The sequence below is a fragment of the Pinus tabuliformis genome, chromosome 5_1 (genome assembly GCF_031772625.1).
Source record: "Pinus tabuliformis cultivar Carrire ecotype Pingquan chromosome 5_1, CPIR1, whole genome shotgun sequence".
Lineage (NCBI taxonomy): Eukaryota > Viridiplantae > Streptophyta > Pinopsida > Pinales > Pinaceae > Pinus > Pinus tabuliformis.
In genome coordinates, this window is record NC_142305.1 from 792839884 (window position 1) to 792856795 (window position 16912).

General features: G+C 34.7%; 1 pseudogene; it reads left to right on the forward strand.

Moving 5' to 3' along the window:
* Positions 1 to 1635: 1635 nt before the first annotated feature.
* On the forward strand, positions 1636 to 13962 carry LOC149167318 (peroxisomal adenine nucleotide carrier 1 pseudogene; annotated as a pseudogene).
* The last annotated feature ends 2950 nt before the right edge of the window (positions 13963 to 16912 follow it).

Sequence of the window (16912 nt, forward strand, 5' to 3'; positions counted from 1 at the left end):
GAGATGTCTCACTCAATGGTTTGAAGGTTTCAAGACATATCATTCCTTGCCTTTATATATTTTGTGGGGCATATGGAGAAGCAGGAATGAGAATATTTTTGAAGAAACAAAACCAGATACTAGAGATGCCTATTTAAAGATCTCTGCATATTTTATGGAGATATGGCTAATGAAGGAGGAACAACCTAGAAGGCATTTTTGACTCATTGATCTATGGTCATACTTTCTTGTTGCTGTTGTTTTTTTTTTATGGAGCATCAACCAACAATATTTGTGGAAGTGGGACACATTTAGTTTTGAAGCCAGAAAACACCTTCCATTTCAGTTGGTATAGTGGCACAGCGTCAAATAATAGAGTTGAGTTAATCATACTCTTGGGGGCTCTTCTATGTGCTAACTGTCTTTCAATTAAATATTTACCTGTGTTTGGAGATTCCAAGATGCTCCTAGATTGGGTAAATTTGAGAACAAAATTTGGACCATCTTCCCTTACTTTTTGGATGCAATGCATAATATCTTTGATGAATACCTTTCAGAGACCCACCTTTAATAATGTCTATAGAGAATAGAATAAAGTGGCATATCTCCTATCAAAGAAGGGATGCAATTGTGTGCCAGGGAGGATTTTCTACTTAGTTTTCGACAAATGAATCCTTTTGCAACTCGGGAAGTTTTAACTTAAAAAGGGATTCCCTTGACAAATTTTCCTTCCTCTGGTTTATTAGTCACCCGTCCATGACAATTTTTATAGAGCATGATATGTTTTTGTCATGCTTGAATCATATATGTTATATTTTTCATCATAAAAAACTTTAACCTTTTTTTGTGAAAATTGATATAGTAGAGAATTTTCAGAAATAGGAGAACTATAGTTTAGAGTAATAAGATACTTAGAAATTTAGATATTTTATTTTAAAATATAATATATGACATGCAAAAACATTAACAATGAAATACCAAAGGATATATTTATTTTTTATTAATGAAAACCAACAACTTTTTCCTTATTAAATATGAAAAGAAATTTAATATATCTAAATTCTTGAATACTTGATGAATACAAATCTAAAATAAATCTAATAACAATGTTCAATTCCAATTCCAAGTCCACCCGACTAACGTACCGTACCCCATTCAATAGTGTTGTGAACCATTACATGTAGTTACATAAAACAATCCCACCCAATTTTAAAATTAACTTCATAAAAAAACTCTAACTTTAATCCAGACCAACACAGGGATCCAGTCGAACTTTTCGCAGCTTGGTTAACTGAGACACCAAACATCCAATGCTACTATGTACCACATGGTTAAAATCGTCAACAATGACTACAATCTGAACTTCTTTGTAACTGATAGTCAAGTAAGTCAAGAGTCGACATCATCACTTGCATCAAACTCCCATATATTGGATTTGTTAAGCACGCTGACTTTTCTCTGTTCTAATCCCTTAGGGGGTTTTTAGTTTTGATTTGAAATCTCATTTGCAAGCAACCCAACTTATTATTATTGGACCTCCAATATCAATCATCAATTTTCTGTACTTGCACTTTGGGTTCTGAATACCTGATTTTGTACGCTGATAATATATATATATATATATATATATATCTTATTCGGTGGAATTTATATGAAATGGGGGTTGATTTTGAATATCTGACAAAGGCAGCTTCAGGATCCATAGCAGGGCTCATTAGCACTACCATATTGTATCCCTTAGATACATGTAAGACCAATTACTAGGTGAAGGTTTATGCTGGGGGTCAGCAGAAATACAGGTCTGAAGCTCCAACACATATTTTCCTTAGAATCAAACTGGCTTGTTTCTATTTTTTGGAATGGATTTCGCTGAATTTAGTATCTGATATATATATTTCTTTAGAAATAATTTGGGTTGAGTATTTTTAAATGGCTTTTTCTATCTAGTTGCAATTTGGGTAACTAGATCCTTGGGTTAATGTGCTTAAAATTGGTGGGGTTGATCCTCCTGTAAGGATGCATTGAATCTAGATGGTTTGTTGGGTGCATTGAAGATGGACACTAAAACTGACCCATATAAACCTTGCATATCTTGAATTCAAACAAATGGTCGACATTCAAATATTAGAGATAGGTGAAACCCCACGTTTCATGTATGACCTTGGTTTAGATGGCTTTGTGCACATATGACCTTGGTTTAGATGGCTCTGTGCCAATAATCATTCATTCCGCTTTGAATATTAAAGCTTAACTAAGATTGAAATGCATGCAACCTATATATTTTGTTAAATATCCCAATGGATGGTTCCTGATCTAGGATTTATTGTCCCAATCTGGCATTTGCGTGTTTTCTTTTGAGTCTGAAAAAGAATTGTCTAGTCATTCTATTTTGGTACAAAATTAATAGGGCCATGGATTCACCACATTTTCTTTTTGAGCTGTAAAATTGTAGGGATTAATGTTTGTTATGAAACCAGCTCACAAAAATATAGAGAAGATAGATCAATGACTTAGAAATAAGCCTCTTCGAGGGGGAAACCTCCTTTACATTACACAAATGAACAATTCTTGGATGATACAAATGACAAGACCTCCTTTCTATATATAGGAGTCTAAGGCGTCCCAATACAATCAGAGCCTAGATAACAATAATATTTTAGGGGCACAACCATAACAATAGTGGGCTTCTATGGGGCATAATAATAACAACATGGGGACTATATGGGCACAATAATAGAATAAGGGGGTTGCACTAATAACAATAAGGGGTTACACTAGTAGCATAGGGACCTAACATGCCCCTCTCCTTCCAAAGGTGTTGTCCTCAACACTTGAGTAGTTTTGGATGCTTGTATAAAAAATTCTCATCCTCCCATGTGGAATCTTCATAGGATAAGTTCTTCCAGGTGATGAGATACTCTAGAATTGATCGATTCCATAGCTATCGATTTCTTGTTTTTGTACCTGCTTCCAGTTCGAATATGATTTTTCCTTCCTTGTCAAGTTCTGGCAATATTGTTTGAACTAGGATATTCTCACCTATAACCTTCTTTAATCATGAAACATGGAAAACTGGGTGCGCTCGGAAAGATGCAGGAAGCTTGAATTGGTATTCCATAGCACCAATCTTTTGTAACACCTTGTACAGACATAATACTTTGATGATAATTTATTATCCTTCTTAGCTTCCTTAAGGAACATTTGTTTGTATGGTTGTAGTCATATAAATACCCAATCACCTACATCAAAACTTCTTTTGCTGCAATATTGATCTGCCTATTGTTTCATTCGATTCTATGCCAAAGTGATGTTATCCTTTAAAAGTTGGAGAACTTGTTGTTGATGCTCGATGTGATCTTTCACTGCTTGAAACTTTTTCTTCTTGATATGTCATTCTATATTGAGAGTTTGAGGAGTTGTAATTCTACTAATGCATTACAACATATGGTCAGATTCATTTCTTCTCTTTATGGGGTTGGTTTCTGGTGAGTATCCTTTTATTTTGACGTTTCTTGATCCTTTTCTTCTTGATAATTCACTACTTGAACCTTCTTCTTCTTGATATGTCCTTCTATCTTGAGAGTTTGAGGAGTGTTAATTCCTCCCAATGCAATAAAAGATATGGCCGGATTCATTTCTTGTTTCTCTAGTGTTGGTTCCTTGTGTATATCCTCTTCTTTTGATGTTTATTTATCCTTTTCTTCCTCCTCTTCATAATATATGTAAAATAATTTCTTCTCAGTGCATTTATGACCTTTAATGTATTTTCTATCACCATTGTAACAAAGCCCTTTTGCTATTTTTTCTTGCAATTGTTGTGGTGTCAACATTGTAGGTTATGGAAGGCGAGGAGAAACAACACTTCCATCTTTATAGTTGTGAGTGGTAGACTTCCTCGTTTCCATAATTTTGCTTTCCACTTTTCTTGCCAACATATATGCCTTCTCTAATGAATCAGGTTCCCAAAGGTGAACCTCATGTTGGATGTTATCTTTTAAAGTCCCTATGAAGACATCAATCCTCTTCTTCTCTGGAATATCATTTACCCTTATTTTCAATTTTTGGAATTCCTCAATGTTCTCTGCCATTGAACCCTTTTTTTTGAGATTTATCAATTGGGTAAAGAAGGTGTTTCTCTTTGTCTCCTCATAATGTGTTATCATTTCCTCCGTGAAAATTGACCAGGTGACAAGTGCTTTATGAGAAAAAAGCTCTCTATACCATACAAACTAATTATTTTCTAAATATAAAGATGCAATGCATACCTTTTGTAACAGTTTCACATCATGTAGATCAAAATATTACTCCAACTGTAGTATCCATGTTACTGGATCCTTGCCATCAAACTTCCTCATATCAATTTTCATTCTTTTATGAGCTTGATCTTGAAATGAATTTAACTTTGTAGTTTAAAATATTCAAATTCTGAAATTGTGACCTGTGGTAGCCCTCTGTGTCCTCTTTCGAATGCCACCAGTTTGATCGAAATTGGATTCTCCAAGAAAGAGTTATGCCCAATCTCCCTATATGACCTAATTATATACTTTTTATGTAGATCTAACTTGTATGAAATTCCACGTGTTTCTGTGTCGACCTTAGGACCTGAAATTGATACAAAGAAAACTATAGTCTGTCCTCTTTCTTTAACTTCTTACAAAATTTCAATCTGATTCTTAGAGAGAAATTTATGACAATTTTCCCAAGGTCACTTGTTTGGGATGTAATTTAAGAGCCTGCAGAAACCATAAATGTCTTGGATTGTGTCTCCGAGGCTATAGCAAAACAAGATCTGAAATTCGGCCCTGAGCTTCACCAAGATTTTGTCTCAAATGGGTTTTAATTTTTGAGTAAGAACATTCGTAGACAAAAAATTATAGCGACAATTCCACGATGACCTATTTGAGATGGAATTATGGAGCTTGCAAAAACCCTAATTTCCTCAGATCATATCTTTGAAAATATAGCGAGACAAGATCTGAAATTCAGACCTGAGGTTCAAAATTATTTCATCTCAAATGTTTTTTTTTTTAGCTTCTAAAACTTCGTAGCGAAAAATTTATAGCGAAAATGCTACAATGACTTGTTTGGAATAGTGAAACCCTATAATCCAAAGCTCTAATACCAAATGTTATGAAACCAGCTCACAACAGATAGAAAATATAGATCAATGCCTTAGAAATCAGCCTCTTTGAGGGGGAAACCTCCTTTACATTACACAACTGAGCAATTCATGGATGATACAATTGACAATGACGCCTTTCTATATATAAGAGTCTAAGGGGTCCCAATGCAATCAGAGCCTACATAACAATAATATTGTAGGGGCACAACAATAACAATAGTGGGCTTCTATGGGGCATACTAATAACAACATGGGGACTATATGGGCACAATAATAGAATAAGGGGGTTGTACTAATAACAATAAGGCGTTACACTAGTAGTATAGCGACCTAACAATGTTAGCCTCACTCTCATGTGTTTAAGAAAATTATAAGTCCAAAATAATTAAATTAATTAAAATCAAGAAAGTTGGATTTAATCCTATCTTTCTAGGTTGAGTTTTCTCCTCATAGTTAGGAGTCAATTTAGGCCTAGTTGGTTGAGAGATTCTCTCCAACTAGTTAGATTCCTAGATTAGTTTTTGGTTGAGAGATTTTCTCAACCATAGTGTCCAAGATAGACACACTATATTGAGACAAATTCTCCTCATGTATTTATATGTATCATAAACATTATTTTAATAATGATAATGTGAGGAATACATCAAGACTGAGGCCTTTTCCTCCATGTATGGTTTGTGTATATTTATGTTGTTTATTTTATTAATGTTTTATTAGTTGATTAAATTCCTTCATTGTGGTATCAGAGCTTGGATAATAGATTTGCTGAGATTTATCTTCTTTGACATTGTTGCATCCTTCTAAGGAGATGGAGTTGTAGTCTTAGTGCCAGTGGCCACAGTTAAGGAAGAGGGAGCATCTCTTTCATTATAGAACGAAATTAGGTATTTTGAAGTCAATTGTATATTTCCATAATATCTCTGGAAAGGTGTCATATTTTGAGGAAAGAATAGAATGGTTTCTGGAATGACTCGTGCAACGTTGAATGCTTGAGATGCTTGTGGAGCCTGTGCATGGAAGAGTGGGAGAAGTGAAAAAACTGTAAGAATCACACATGAATTGAAGTAGAGTGGAGAGCCTGGAGATGAGATGTAATATGTAACTAATCCATGGGAATCGTGCCTTATGTAATTCTGAATACAGTGCACAAATTTTGACAAAGAAGTATGTGGAGTGTGAGCAAAGGCGGAGAGGTTCCTCAAAGGTGTATCTGATCTTTGAAAAGTGCAACTAAAGCATGGGTCTGGCTGAGACAACAATGACACCTACACAAACAAATCTAGAGGTATCAAAGAAGTCAAAGAGTTGAGGGAACTTGTTCTTTTCGCACGATATGGAAAAGGTGGATTTTGACTAATTTTGATAGAGGATTGAATGGTTTGAAAATTTATGCTACATAGACCAAAGATCAAAGTGCGCACAAAAGGAGATAAATCTTCTTTATAAGGAGGGTGCACTTATAGTCAACCAATATGCGTCAAGGAAAAAAGTGCATTTACAGATTCCAAAATGCGATGAGAATGACAGTAGAGGTTTGATAAAAGAACAAGTTTACTCTTGTGCATTTGATCTAATGAAATGATTTTTTGGAAGGAAATTGTTGCAATAAAGATAGGTAGTTGTGTCAATTGGAACATGAAACCTCCTTCTTTTGATATGTGTTGAGACTAGAATTAGAATCTAGACACTGGAAATGCAGTGATTGGCAGACACCACATCTAGTTGTCTACAACAATTGTTCATCATTGAGAAATTTTCATGGAACCACCCAAGGTCCAAAGCATCGGAGCGATAGACAGTGGTCTCACGGAGGGATAATGAGGTGGTTTACAAGTCAAGTGAGACTATTCAGGTTCCCTAGCCTAAGACCCTGAGGATAATCAACTCTCATAATTTGTGATCTGCCTCCTAAAAATAGTCAGTGATCAGTGCGATGAACGGAGTGCCACTGAGTTTTTTATTTTGAAAGTTAAAATCAGTGTTGTGGATTGCAAGATCATTCTTGTTCTGTATTTGGGTGCAAAAATCTCAGATTGGTTAATGCTTTGTAATTTAAAACAAGTGTGAAATTATTTGAGACAAACTTCTTATGCAGAGTGTAAGGAAGAAGTCTGAAGAACCCAGTGTGTGGAACCTAGCTTGTGGAGACCAGCGTGTGGATAGTGTAGAGCCCCACATCCTTCATTGGTGAATGTAGTCAACATAACACAGAAACAAACATTTGGCAGTGGAGTTTGAGTGCATGCATTCCACTGGTAAGTGGATTTATATTTTTTTCCTTGCTGCGTATGTGCACCTATGGAGGACCACCTATTATCAGATGGTGCAGGTTTATTGCTTGCTAAGCATGGAAGCAAGGTGAAATAGTGTGTTGATTGAAGAATTAAAATCCTTCTTATGCATCAATATTTAATCCATCTCCCAGCGATTACATTTTCCCATTTATGTATAGTTTGCTCCGCATCATACAAGGTTTGAAAGCACCATTGGAATCTAGAGCTGCATTGAGGCTTGCACTCAAATCTACATTGGAGACTAGAGGGAATGTGTTAACACGAAGCCGAGAAATTGTATCAGCAAGGTGTTGATCAACAGTCACCAAATTGAAATCCGACAACATAAAAAGAAGCCATATCTATTGTGCAAGGTTGAAATCTGGAGACAAGCATCGTTATGTGGAAGCACTAGCTGCAAGAATTTTTTATTGAGAAGAGAGAAGAGGGTGTTTCATTTTGCATAATAGAGGAGCTGCAATGTTGAAGTGTCCAACATGGAGAGGCAACAATGTGGACTGTGGAGGTAAAGTATTAAAATTTTCTTTCATGTATGTTATTGTTTTAAAACACGAAGTGTTAATAAAACCTCAAGACATTGCTTGTGAGAAGCATCAACTACAGTCGTCATTTTATAAAAGGTAGAGCCACCACATAACAAAGACCAAAGTTAAGTGGAGTGATTTTTGAGTGTTTTTTCTCATAATATGGACATATTTTTTAATTGATGGTCATTCGGGTTCTCAAAATCTAGAAGGTGAAAAGTTAAAGTTGTAATTGAGAAGTCACAATGTCAAGCGAGCAAGTTCAAGTGAGGGTTGATGAGAAAGTGAAGTGGAACAAAAATTGAAGTTAATATCTACTTAATTTTGAAGGTAGAGCTTTGTATTATCAATGTCAATAATAAAGTTGTGAAGTTGAAGGTTGACTGCTTATGTACTCAATACTTACTAAAAACATATATTTTTTATGGTGATTGTGTCCTAGATCCACCCAAAATTGAATAAGGGGATATTAGGTACACCATGAGTATGTTTGTGATGGCGCATGATTCTTGATGTTGCTTATTTTTTGTGTCTAGTTTCGATACTATCTTTTGTAAACTGTTACACATGGAGTACACAATAAGTTGCATGCACATAATAAATTCTCTTCATGTAATCAAGCTAAAATAAGCAAAGTACAAGAAATCAAGAAGTTGTAACACATAATCAAAGATATCAAGTTGTCAACATCAACAACAATTCTACATGCAATTCAACATCATTCACTCAAGGCAATCAAGTTAATGAAGTTGTCATCTACATCAACAAACAACTACATCAACTTTTGGACAATGTACTTGCAACTTTTTTGTAAGAGTCAACTCAAAACAACATTGTAACTTGAAAAATCATAATTTGTAATTTAACTTGTAAACAAATTTAAATAAAATTGAGTTGAATTTTAAGGGTGTATTCTCAATTGAAACCGACACCCAAGCTTTGAATTGATAGGGAATCAATTAAGTCCAATGAGTCCGTTGTTTTCAACTAAGTAAATTCTCTTCAATTGAGTCAATTAAGTGAGTCAATTCTCTTCAACTAAGTCAATATCATTTGAACTTTTCATTGTAAACATTGGGTGCATTTTTCGGTGGTATCCAACACCCTCATCCTAGTACAAAATTCAAGTGGGCGTGTGTTCAATTGTTAACAAAAATTTCAAGCAAACATCAAGATGATTGAAGCATTCATAAAGTTCCAGCGAGCATGAGTTCAACCATTGCATTGATAAACTAAATCAAGCACACAAGTTCAAGAATTCAAGTGAGTGAGATCTTCAAATCTCACAAGTGTTACAAGCAACCATCAAGAAAAATAAATCAAGCAAGCAAGCTAGTACAAGCGAGCATGTCAAAACTCATAATGTGTAAAGGAGGAAAACGTCTTCAAAGTGCAGAACTAGAGATTAAAGAGTTGAAAGATTGCAATCATGAGTTACAAAACACAATTGAAATATTGGAATGGAAGTTGAAGCAAAGTCAAACCTTAATCAATCAAATGACCAGTACATTAGAAGTAGTGAAAGAATTTCAAATTGAGCTCGAAGTGAAAGAAAAACTCATTCATGCACTTCAAATTAAGTTAAGTGAAAAGAAATATTTACTAGATGCACAATGTGTAGAGAAGACAAATGCAAGTTGTGACACAGAAGACCTCATCACAACAACAAATGAAAGTTGTGATACAAGTGGCCTTATTCAACATATTAATGAAGGTTGCAGTAACATAGATGATATAATCAAGCAAGTTGATATAAGTTGCGACATAGATGAATTGATCAAATAGGTTAATATATGTTGTGACACAAGTGATCTCATCCAACCAGTTGTACTACTAAATGATGCAACATGTAGTACCAAATATCAAATTGATCAATTTGATGCAACATGTCAAACCGATGAACTGTTAATGATTGATGCCTAGTGTGACATAGAAGGTTTAATAAATCAAGGACAAGATGTTAGCAACAACAACAAGTATGAAGAAAAACAACAGGATAGTATTTCCAAAAAAGTGATCAGACCTTGGGAAGAAATCTCCTTCAATAAAGATCGACATGGCCTAGGATACAACAAAGAAAACACTTTATTTGTTCCAGATTTCTCAAAACTAGTTCAGTTTGTAAGTGATGATTTTCTAGAAAATGATCAGAATATGGTTAAGTGTAACCATTGTAAACAAATGGCCATATGGAGAGTAAATGCTTTGACCTCCATCCTTGTCACCATTGTGGAAGGAAAAATCATTCATCTGAAAGATGCTGCATGTGAAATCAACCACCCAGAGTGAAGATCAATTATGCATGGATTTATCCTTAGAAGTGATTAGCTACATTCAAATAATTTTCTAGGTGTTACTGAAGGATTTAGTCTCACATGAAACAACCATTGCAACTAATAGTAAAATAAAGATGATACTCTCATGCACCTGAAAGTGAAAGTACAATAGTGAAACTCTCTTCCACCTAAAGGGAGGGAGTTAAACAATCAACTGTAGATGATTATCTCTCCTTTCTACTAAAAAAGGGAGGGAAATGATAATAATGGAATTGAAGGTTGTAAGATTGAAAGTTTTGACAACATATAGAAAGCAACAGAGCAATTTTCGATAACATCAACAAAAGCAGCAGTTAGCCATTTTTGACATCATCAGTCAGTGGGTGATCATCATCAGTAGCCAGTGGTAGGTCAATATCAAAGAAGCCAGTGGGAAGCCAACATCAAGTAGCCATTGGGTAGTTTCGACATCAGAAAATTTGCTAGTGGGCATTCTCAACATTTTTTCGGTGGACATGCAAATTCACCACTGGGCGTCATCAACATTTTATCAGTGGACAAAGGATGCTATTTGAAGGACAAATGGATCCTTTTGCTACTTGGCACATGATGGAGTTGTCAAGACTTTTTTAGAGATGTATCATACTTTCAGCTCATTCATGTTCTCTTCAAATTGAAGTATTTTTCGGCATCCAACTTTGGCGGTTTTTCGGGCAACGTTTTTGAGGATCAATAGTTTTAGCATGAGAACTTGGAAGATGGTTCCTAGTTCTTATTTTGGACTTATCATTGGGGGGGGGGGGGGGAGAGGGGTGGGGGGGAATTGTAGCCTCACTCTCATGTGTTTAAAACAATTATAATTCCAAAATAATTAAATTAATTAAAATCAATAAAGTTGGATTTAATCCTACCTTTCTAGATTGAGTTTGTTCCTCATAGTTAGGAGTCAGTTTATGCCTAGTTGGTTGAGAGATTCTCTCAAACTATTTAGACTCCTAGATTAGTTTTTGGTTGATATATTTGCTCAACCATAGTGTCCAAGAGAGACGCACTATCTTGAGACAAATTATCCTCATGTATTTATATGTATCCTAAACATTATTTTAATAATGAGAATGTGAGGAATACATCAAGGCTGAGGCCTTTTCCACCATGTATGGTTTGTGTATATTTCTGTTGTTTATTTTACTAATGTTTTATTAGTTGATTAAATTCCTTCAATAAAAAATAACTCCATTCTAATTAGGCATCTATATTCTCACCATTTCTTAAGAGGGTTGTACTGTTTGGTTAAAGTTTTTTTACCATCATAGCCTATCTGCTTAACATTTTATCCATAATAGTCACAGTAACCTTTTTTTAGAGGGATGATAATTTTTTTGTTAAAGAAGCTCCCATTCTATTCTATGTTCCATATTATGCCATACCAATAGCACTTGAGACTTCACCATATCCATGATGTCACCACTCTATACCAACTAATCGTTCTGAAGGCCAAGTAAATTCATTGATAATCCAAGCTCCCTTAGTAACCTATGGTACTTTCCAAATCACCCTCTCCAAAAGCATCCAATAAACATTTTCACTATGGAAGAGGATGCATGTATTTTAGGAATTAGGTCCTTGAACACCCTGACTACTATATTTTACTCTGAGTTGGCAAAGGTCAGGGCTTAAAGGTAACTCCATGCTTATCAGTCACCCAAATGGTTAGTGTGTCTTAAGAAGCTTGTGTTGGCCGCTTATGAAGTGTTGATCATCATGTTTTATTTGCCTAGGATTTTGCTCTAAATGGTTATCATGATTCTGGGAATTCATTGAATTACCCTCCCCAAAGAGATCCAACAGATAGTCTCATCATGGAAAAGTATGCATCCTTTTCAGGAACTTGGTCCTTGAACCCCTTGATTTAAATCCATAATCTCACTCAAATTGAGTGTCTTAGATCCACAAGTATGCCTTCCAGGTGAATTCATTGCTCAGAGTAGTTGTGGTGGACAAACTATATATAGTATTTTACTATTTTGGATAAAATAACAGATGTTATAATTTTTTAATTTTCAGGAGTACGAGGCTTTCTTCAAAGTTAGTGGGTTATAAAACAATAATTTAGTTATTTATCTATTTTGGAAAAAACCCAATACTTATATATCACTGAAAGGGATATAATTGTCATCTCTTCAAAGATTACATGTTAAGCCATCATTACATCAAAATAGCCTCGTCCCTACCTACCCCTATGCAAGTGTGGCCTGCGTGAAATTTAGCTCACCTGTCTAGCTTGTTGTGGTCTTTTCTCAAGGAAATCAATTGAGTGGAACATTGAATAACTACATAATCCAAAAGAAAGAACTTATTAATTCTAGCTCCCCTTTCTTTGGGCAAATCATCAAAATTCTTGTCACAACTATTTTTCCATAGGAAATGGAGGGCAACCATCTTGATTACCTGCCAGACACTCCAGACAGATTTGTGCTAGTACCAGGGGTTCTCGTGAAGAACCAAGAAATGGTTTATTAACATTGTTTGTTTGTCTTTACCTACAATTATTGTCATTTTCATGTTTTATTTAGTTCCGTTTTAGTGTGTTTAGTCATATGGATCGATTAGTAGTAATTTTCAGCATGAGAGACATAAGTCTTCATTGCCTATGTTTGGGGACAAATATTAAGATAGTGCTCCACCATTTGATCAAAAGTTGCAAAATATTTTATAGTAAAACTATTCAGACAGTCTGATAATGTTCTTTTCTATCACCTATAATATGTATCAATAGATAAAGATGATAAATATTGGTTTAGCTTTAGTAATATGAGGGTTGTATTTTTTCTATTGACAATTTCATCTTGATATTTTGGAGGTTTGTTGCTTTGGCATGTTCATTATTTCCGTTGCATATTATGATTGCTCAATGTTTTCTATTGCTATTGAAAAATTTGCATACACTATGTTGTCAAGGTTTTGGAATTCACCTTAGTTTGAAATGTTTTAATGATTCCAACTAATTCTAAGTAAATAGTATTTTTCATCCTAGTCTTTGAGGATTATGAGGGGTATTAGATAAATTATGTCTTCTTCCCTACCATAGGCTTGTAGAACAGTCATGCATCGATGAAAAGTACTATAACTCTAGAACCCCCACTGTAAATATGAGTCATTATTACCATAGTCTGCAATTGCTCTTATGGAAATGAATTGTAAACGAAGCTACACTTTTTACTGATTCTCATTATATTTTGTGCTTGAATGTGCAGAAATCTATCTGATGTGTTGTGGGAGGCCATTTCCACTAGGAAAATTCATTCTTTGTATCAAGGCATTGGCACCAAAAATTTACAATCATTCATATCTCAATTTATTTACTTTTATAGCTATAGTTACTTTAAGAGATTTTACTTGAAACAAAGTAGGAACAAGTATATGGGAACAAAGGAAAATTTGGATGTAGCTACTGCAACTAGAGCTTACACACCTATGATAACACAGGTATAACTCCTTTTCTACCTGCGTTGTCCTAGTGGTTTGGATTTTCTAGCAAAATTTTGGTATTTTGACTTGTACATTTCTTGCTCAAATTTATACATCAACAATGTTATGTGGTGGTTTATTTTGTTTTGGAAATCCACTGGACACAAGTTCTGCTTGGATGTAAACTAGTTCATTTAGGAAATCAAATGGACTTTGACAAACTCTTACTGAGGGTTCTTGGAAAGATGCATTCGATGGGCTTGGTGTCTTTACTCCTGACATCAAATATTACTATATAGGTACTATTAACACCACATTGTCTATTCAGTTTTTGAGTTAAAATTTTCTATTTTTCATTTGTATATCCTTTATCCATTGTATTTTACATGTTTAGATATGATTGATATGTTCTTTGTCTACTAATGGTTTGTTTTATTTCTTACTTGGTATGGAAAAATGCATAATTGAAACTAAACTGTGAAAAATATATAAATCCAGAAAATTCCCTTCAACTACATTTAATCATGATCAAAGCCTATGGCTTTGCTAAAATAGGTCTGCAACTTTAACAACAGAAAAGCTAGAGACTCATTGTAGGTTGAACATGGCTTTAAGAATTATATAGCATCAAATCAACACCTCTGAGTAAATGTAGATGCAACTTAACAAAATACTAACATTTTGTTGTACATTAAGTCAATTTCCTTTCAATCTTGGGGTTTGAAACAATTTATTTTCCCATTGAGATGAATTTTCTTAAAACCATGCAGTAAATTTTGTGTTATCTATGGCAAATATTTATGAAAATAACATTAAATAATGCAGTGTATTGAATCACTATTCGATCTATACTTTGTTTGACTTAACTTTGTGTCTTCCCACGCTAGCCACTCTTTTAATGATTCAATTTATCACTATGGTAATAATTTTTTGATTAGTTGGTTCATATCCTTTGTTATATTTTCTACCTTGCTTAACTTTGACAGTCTTCTCCATAGTACCAAGGTGCACTTAGTTGGTAGGTACAATAATAGTAACGGTGTACTTTTTGCAGGTCCATACAACAGTAATAATGGCAGCAGCTTTTCATGGTTCCTATGCACATTATAGTATGAGGGAGGTGTTGTTATGTACGAGAGTAGATAGTATCTTTCCAGTTTTTCTACCCTTAATTAATTTCATTTTGCATGTTGTTTAAGATTAAGAAATTCCATTTTTTCTTCAATTTAGTTAAGTTTGTAGTTCAGATTCAGTTTAGTTCAGTTCTGCATGCATGATCTAATATTTGGAGGGTGCAGAACCCTATTTAATGAGAGGACTTTGCATGATAAGGTTTCGGTCTAGGTAGGGGGCACAGTTCTCAAGGAACGGGATGCATGCTTCTATTTATCTTCTAGTTGAGATTGACTTACCTGTCACACTTATCCATGCAGCAAGGGTACACTAGATGATTAGACTTGAGCTAGCATTTGACTGAGTCACCTTGAGTGCATCATGCATGTGACCAGATACTTTGTATTTGTTCTCATCTTCCTATTATATAAAGGAGATGCAGTGAACACTTCCGTGTTGGTTATCAAGTTTTTGGTTTTGAGGTATTGTAGTGTATTTTATTTTTTCTGCATTCAATAGAAGATAGATGTGAGTGAGAGTTCAAATTTGTGTATATGCTCTTATTATTTTTCTACAGTGTGTTTTTGTAGATTCTAATATACCCATCAAGGGCTTTAAATTACCTAGGATCTTAGTATTATTCTTTTAATGAAAAATTTACTTAGTATTGTCTGGATTACATGGTATCAGAGCACTATCATTGAAACTAATAGGAATTTATGCATGGATAGGATTTCAACTTGTTAGAGGGAGTTGTTGAAGGGTTTCAAGGGTGGAATGCCTGAGCTTTAGCAAGTGAAGCAGATTTTGATTGGTTAAATGTTGTGGCCCATGGGGTGTGATGTCCCAGTTTCTCTAGGGATTGGATTATTATTTTTCATGTTTTGAAAGGTAGTTTCCACCTATAAGAGGTTGCAAGTTTGATTCCTAGTTCTCAATAAGTTTTCATGTTTGTTTAGAGAGTTGTAATCGAAAGTAGCTAGGGTCTTAAAGATTGTCACATGTTGGAGGGCACTTCCAACTCTATTATAGTTCAGGGTGCAACATCTCTTGGAAGAGGTTGAATTGTGGTACCTCATGAAGAAGGAGATTTTACTTTCAACAAATACCAAGGAGTTGGCTAAGCATGATTAGAAATTGGTCAAATTGGAATGAATATTTTTGGATTTGGTGAAGAATCATTTAACCCCTTTCATTGTAGAGAAGAATATTGAGAGGGAAATGCATATTACCTTGATTACATTGTATTAAAGTGATAACATGTGTAGGAGAATGATCTTAATGAATAAACTGTCCATTACTTGCATGAGCAACACTACTACAGTAGCTATCTATCTTATAAAGATCAAGAGTTGAGAGATAAACAAGCTTCACTTAATGATAAGGTAAAAGAGAACAGACTAATTTGGATCAATTTCAATGGGTTTGGTCCATCTTGGCACCATTTTGTACAGTTTGTATGTGCTTGTGAGCAGCTACCCTCAATCAAAAGTTTGTGGGATGCAGTTATCAAGGAGATGAGATTGGAGATGGTTTTAGCTAGTTATGAGGATGTACTAGAGCTATCCCTCATTGGGAGGGTGAGGAAAGGAGGAAATAAACTAGGATCTATGAAGGGTTAGAAGAAGAAGGAAGATTCAAGCTCTTATAACTAGCAGAAGAATAATTTGAGCCATATCAAGTGCAAGAAGCATGGCCAATATTCTTCTCAGTATCTTGAGAAGTAGGGGAAGGGTAAGCAACAATAATAGTAAAATAGTTTGCAATAATTGTAGAAGCTTCGAGTATGGATGGCCACTATGCTTCTTAGTGTTCTAAGAAGAAAGGGAAGGGTAAGCAACAACATCAATAAAAACAGTTTCCAGGAATTCCAAAAGCTTTAGGTTCATACAATTTCATTGACATGTGTGGTACAACCTTTTCCCACCAAAATTGTTTCAAGTGTTTGTGGTATGTTGAGAAGTGGAGCCTCAAGACATGACAGTAAACAAAATAGCTTTTTTCAATTGTCCAGATGAGTATACCTCACCAATTTTAGTCAATGTTATCTGCCTTTAAGACAAAGTAAACAGAGCACTCCATATGAGGTACATGATGCTATTTTCCTTTAGGAATATGTAAATAAAGAACTGCACA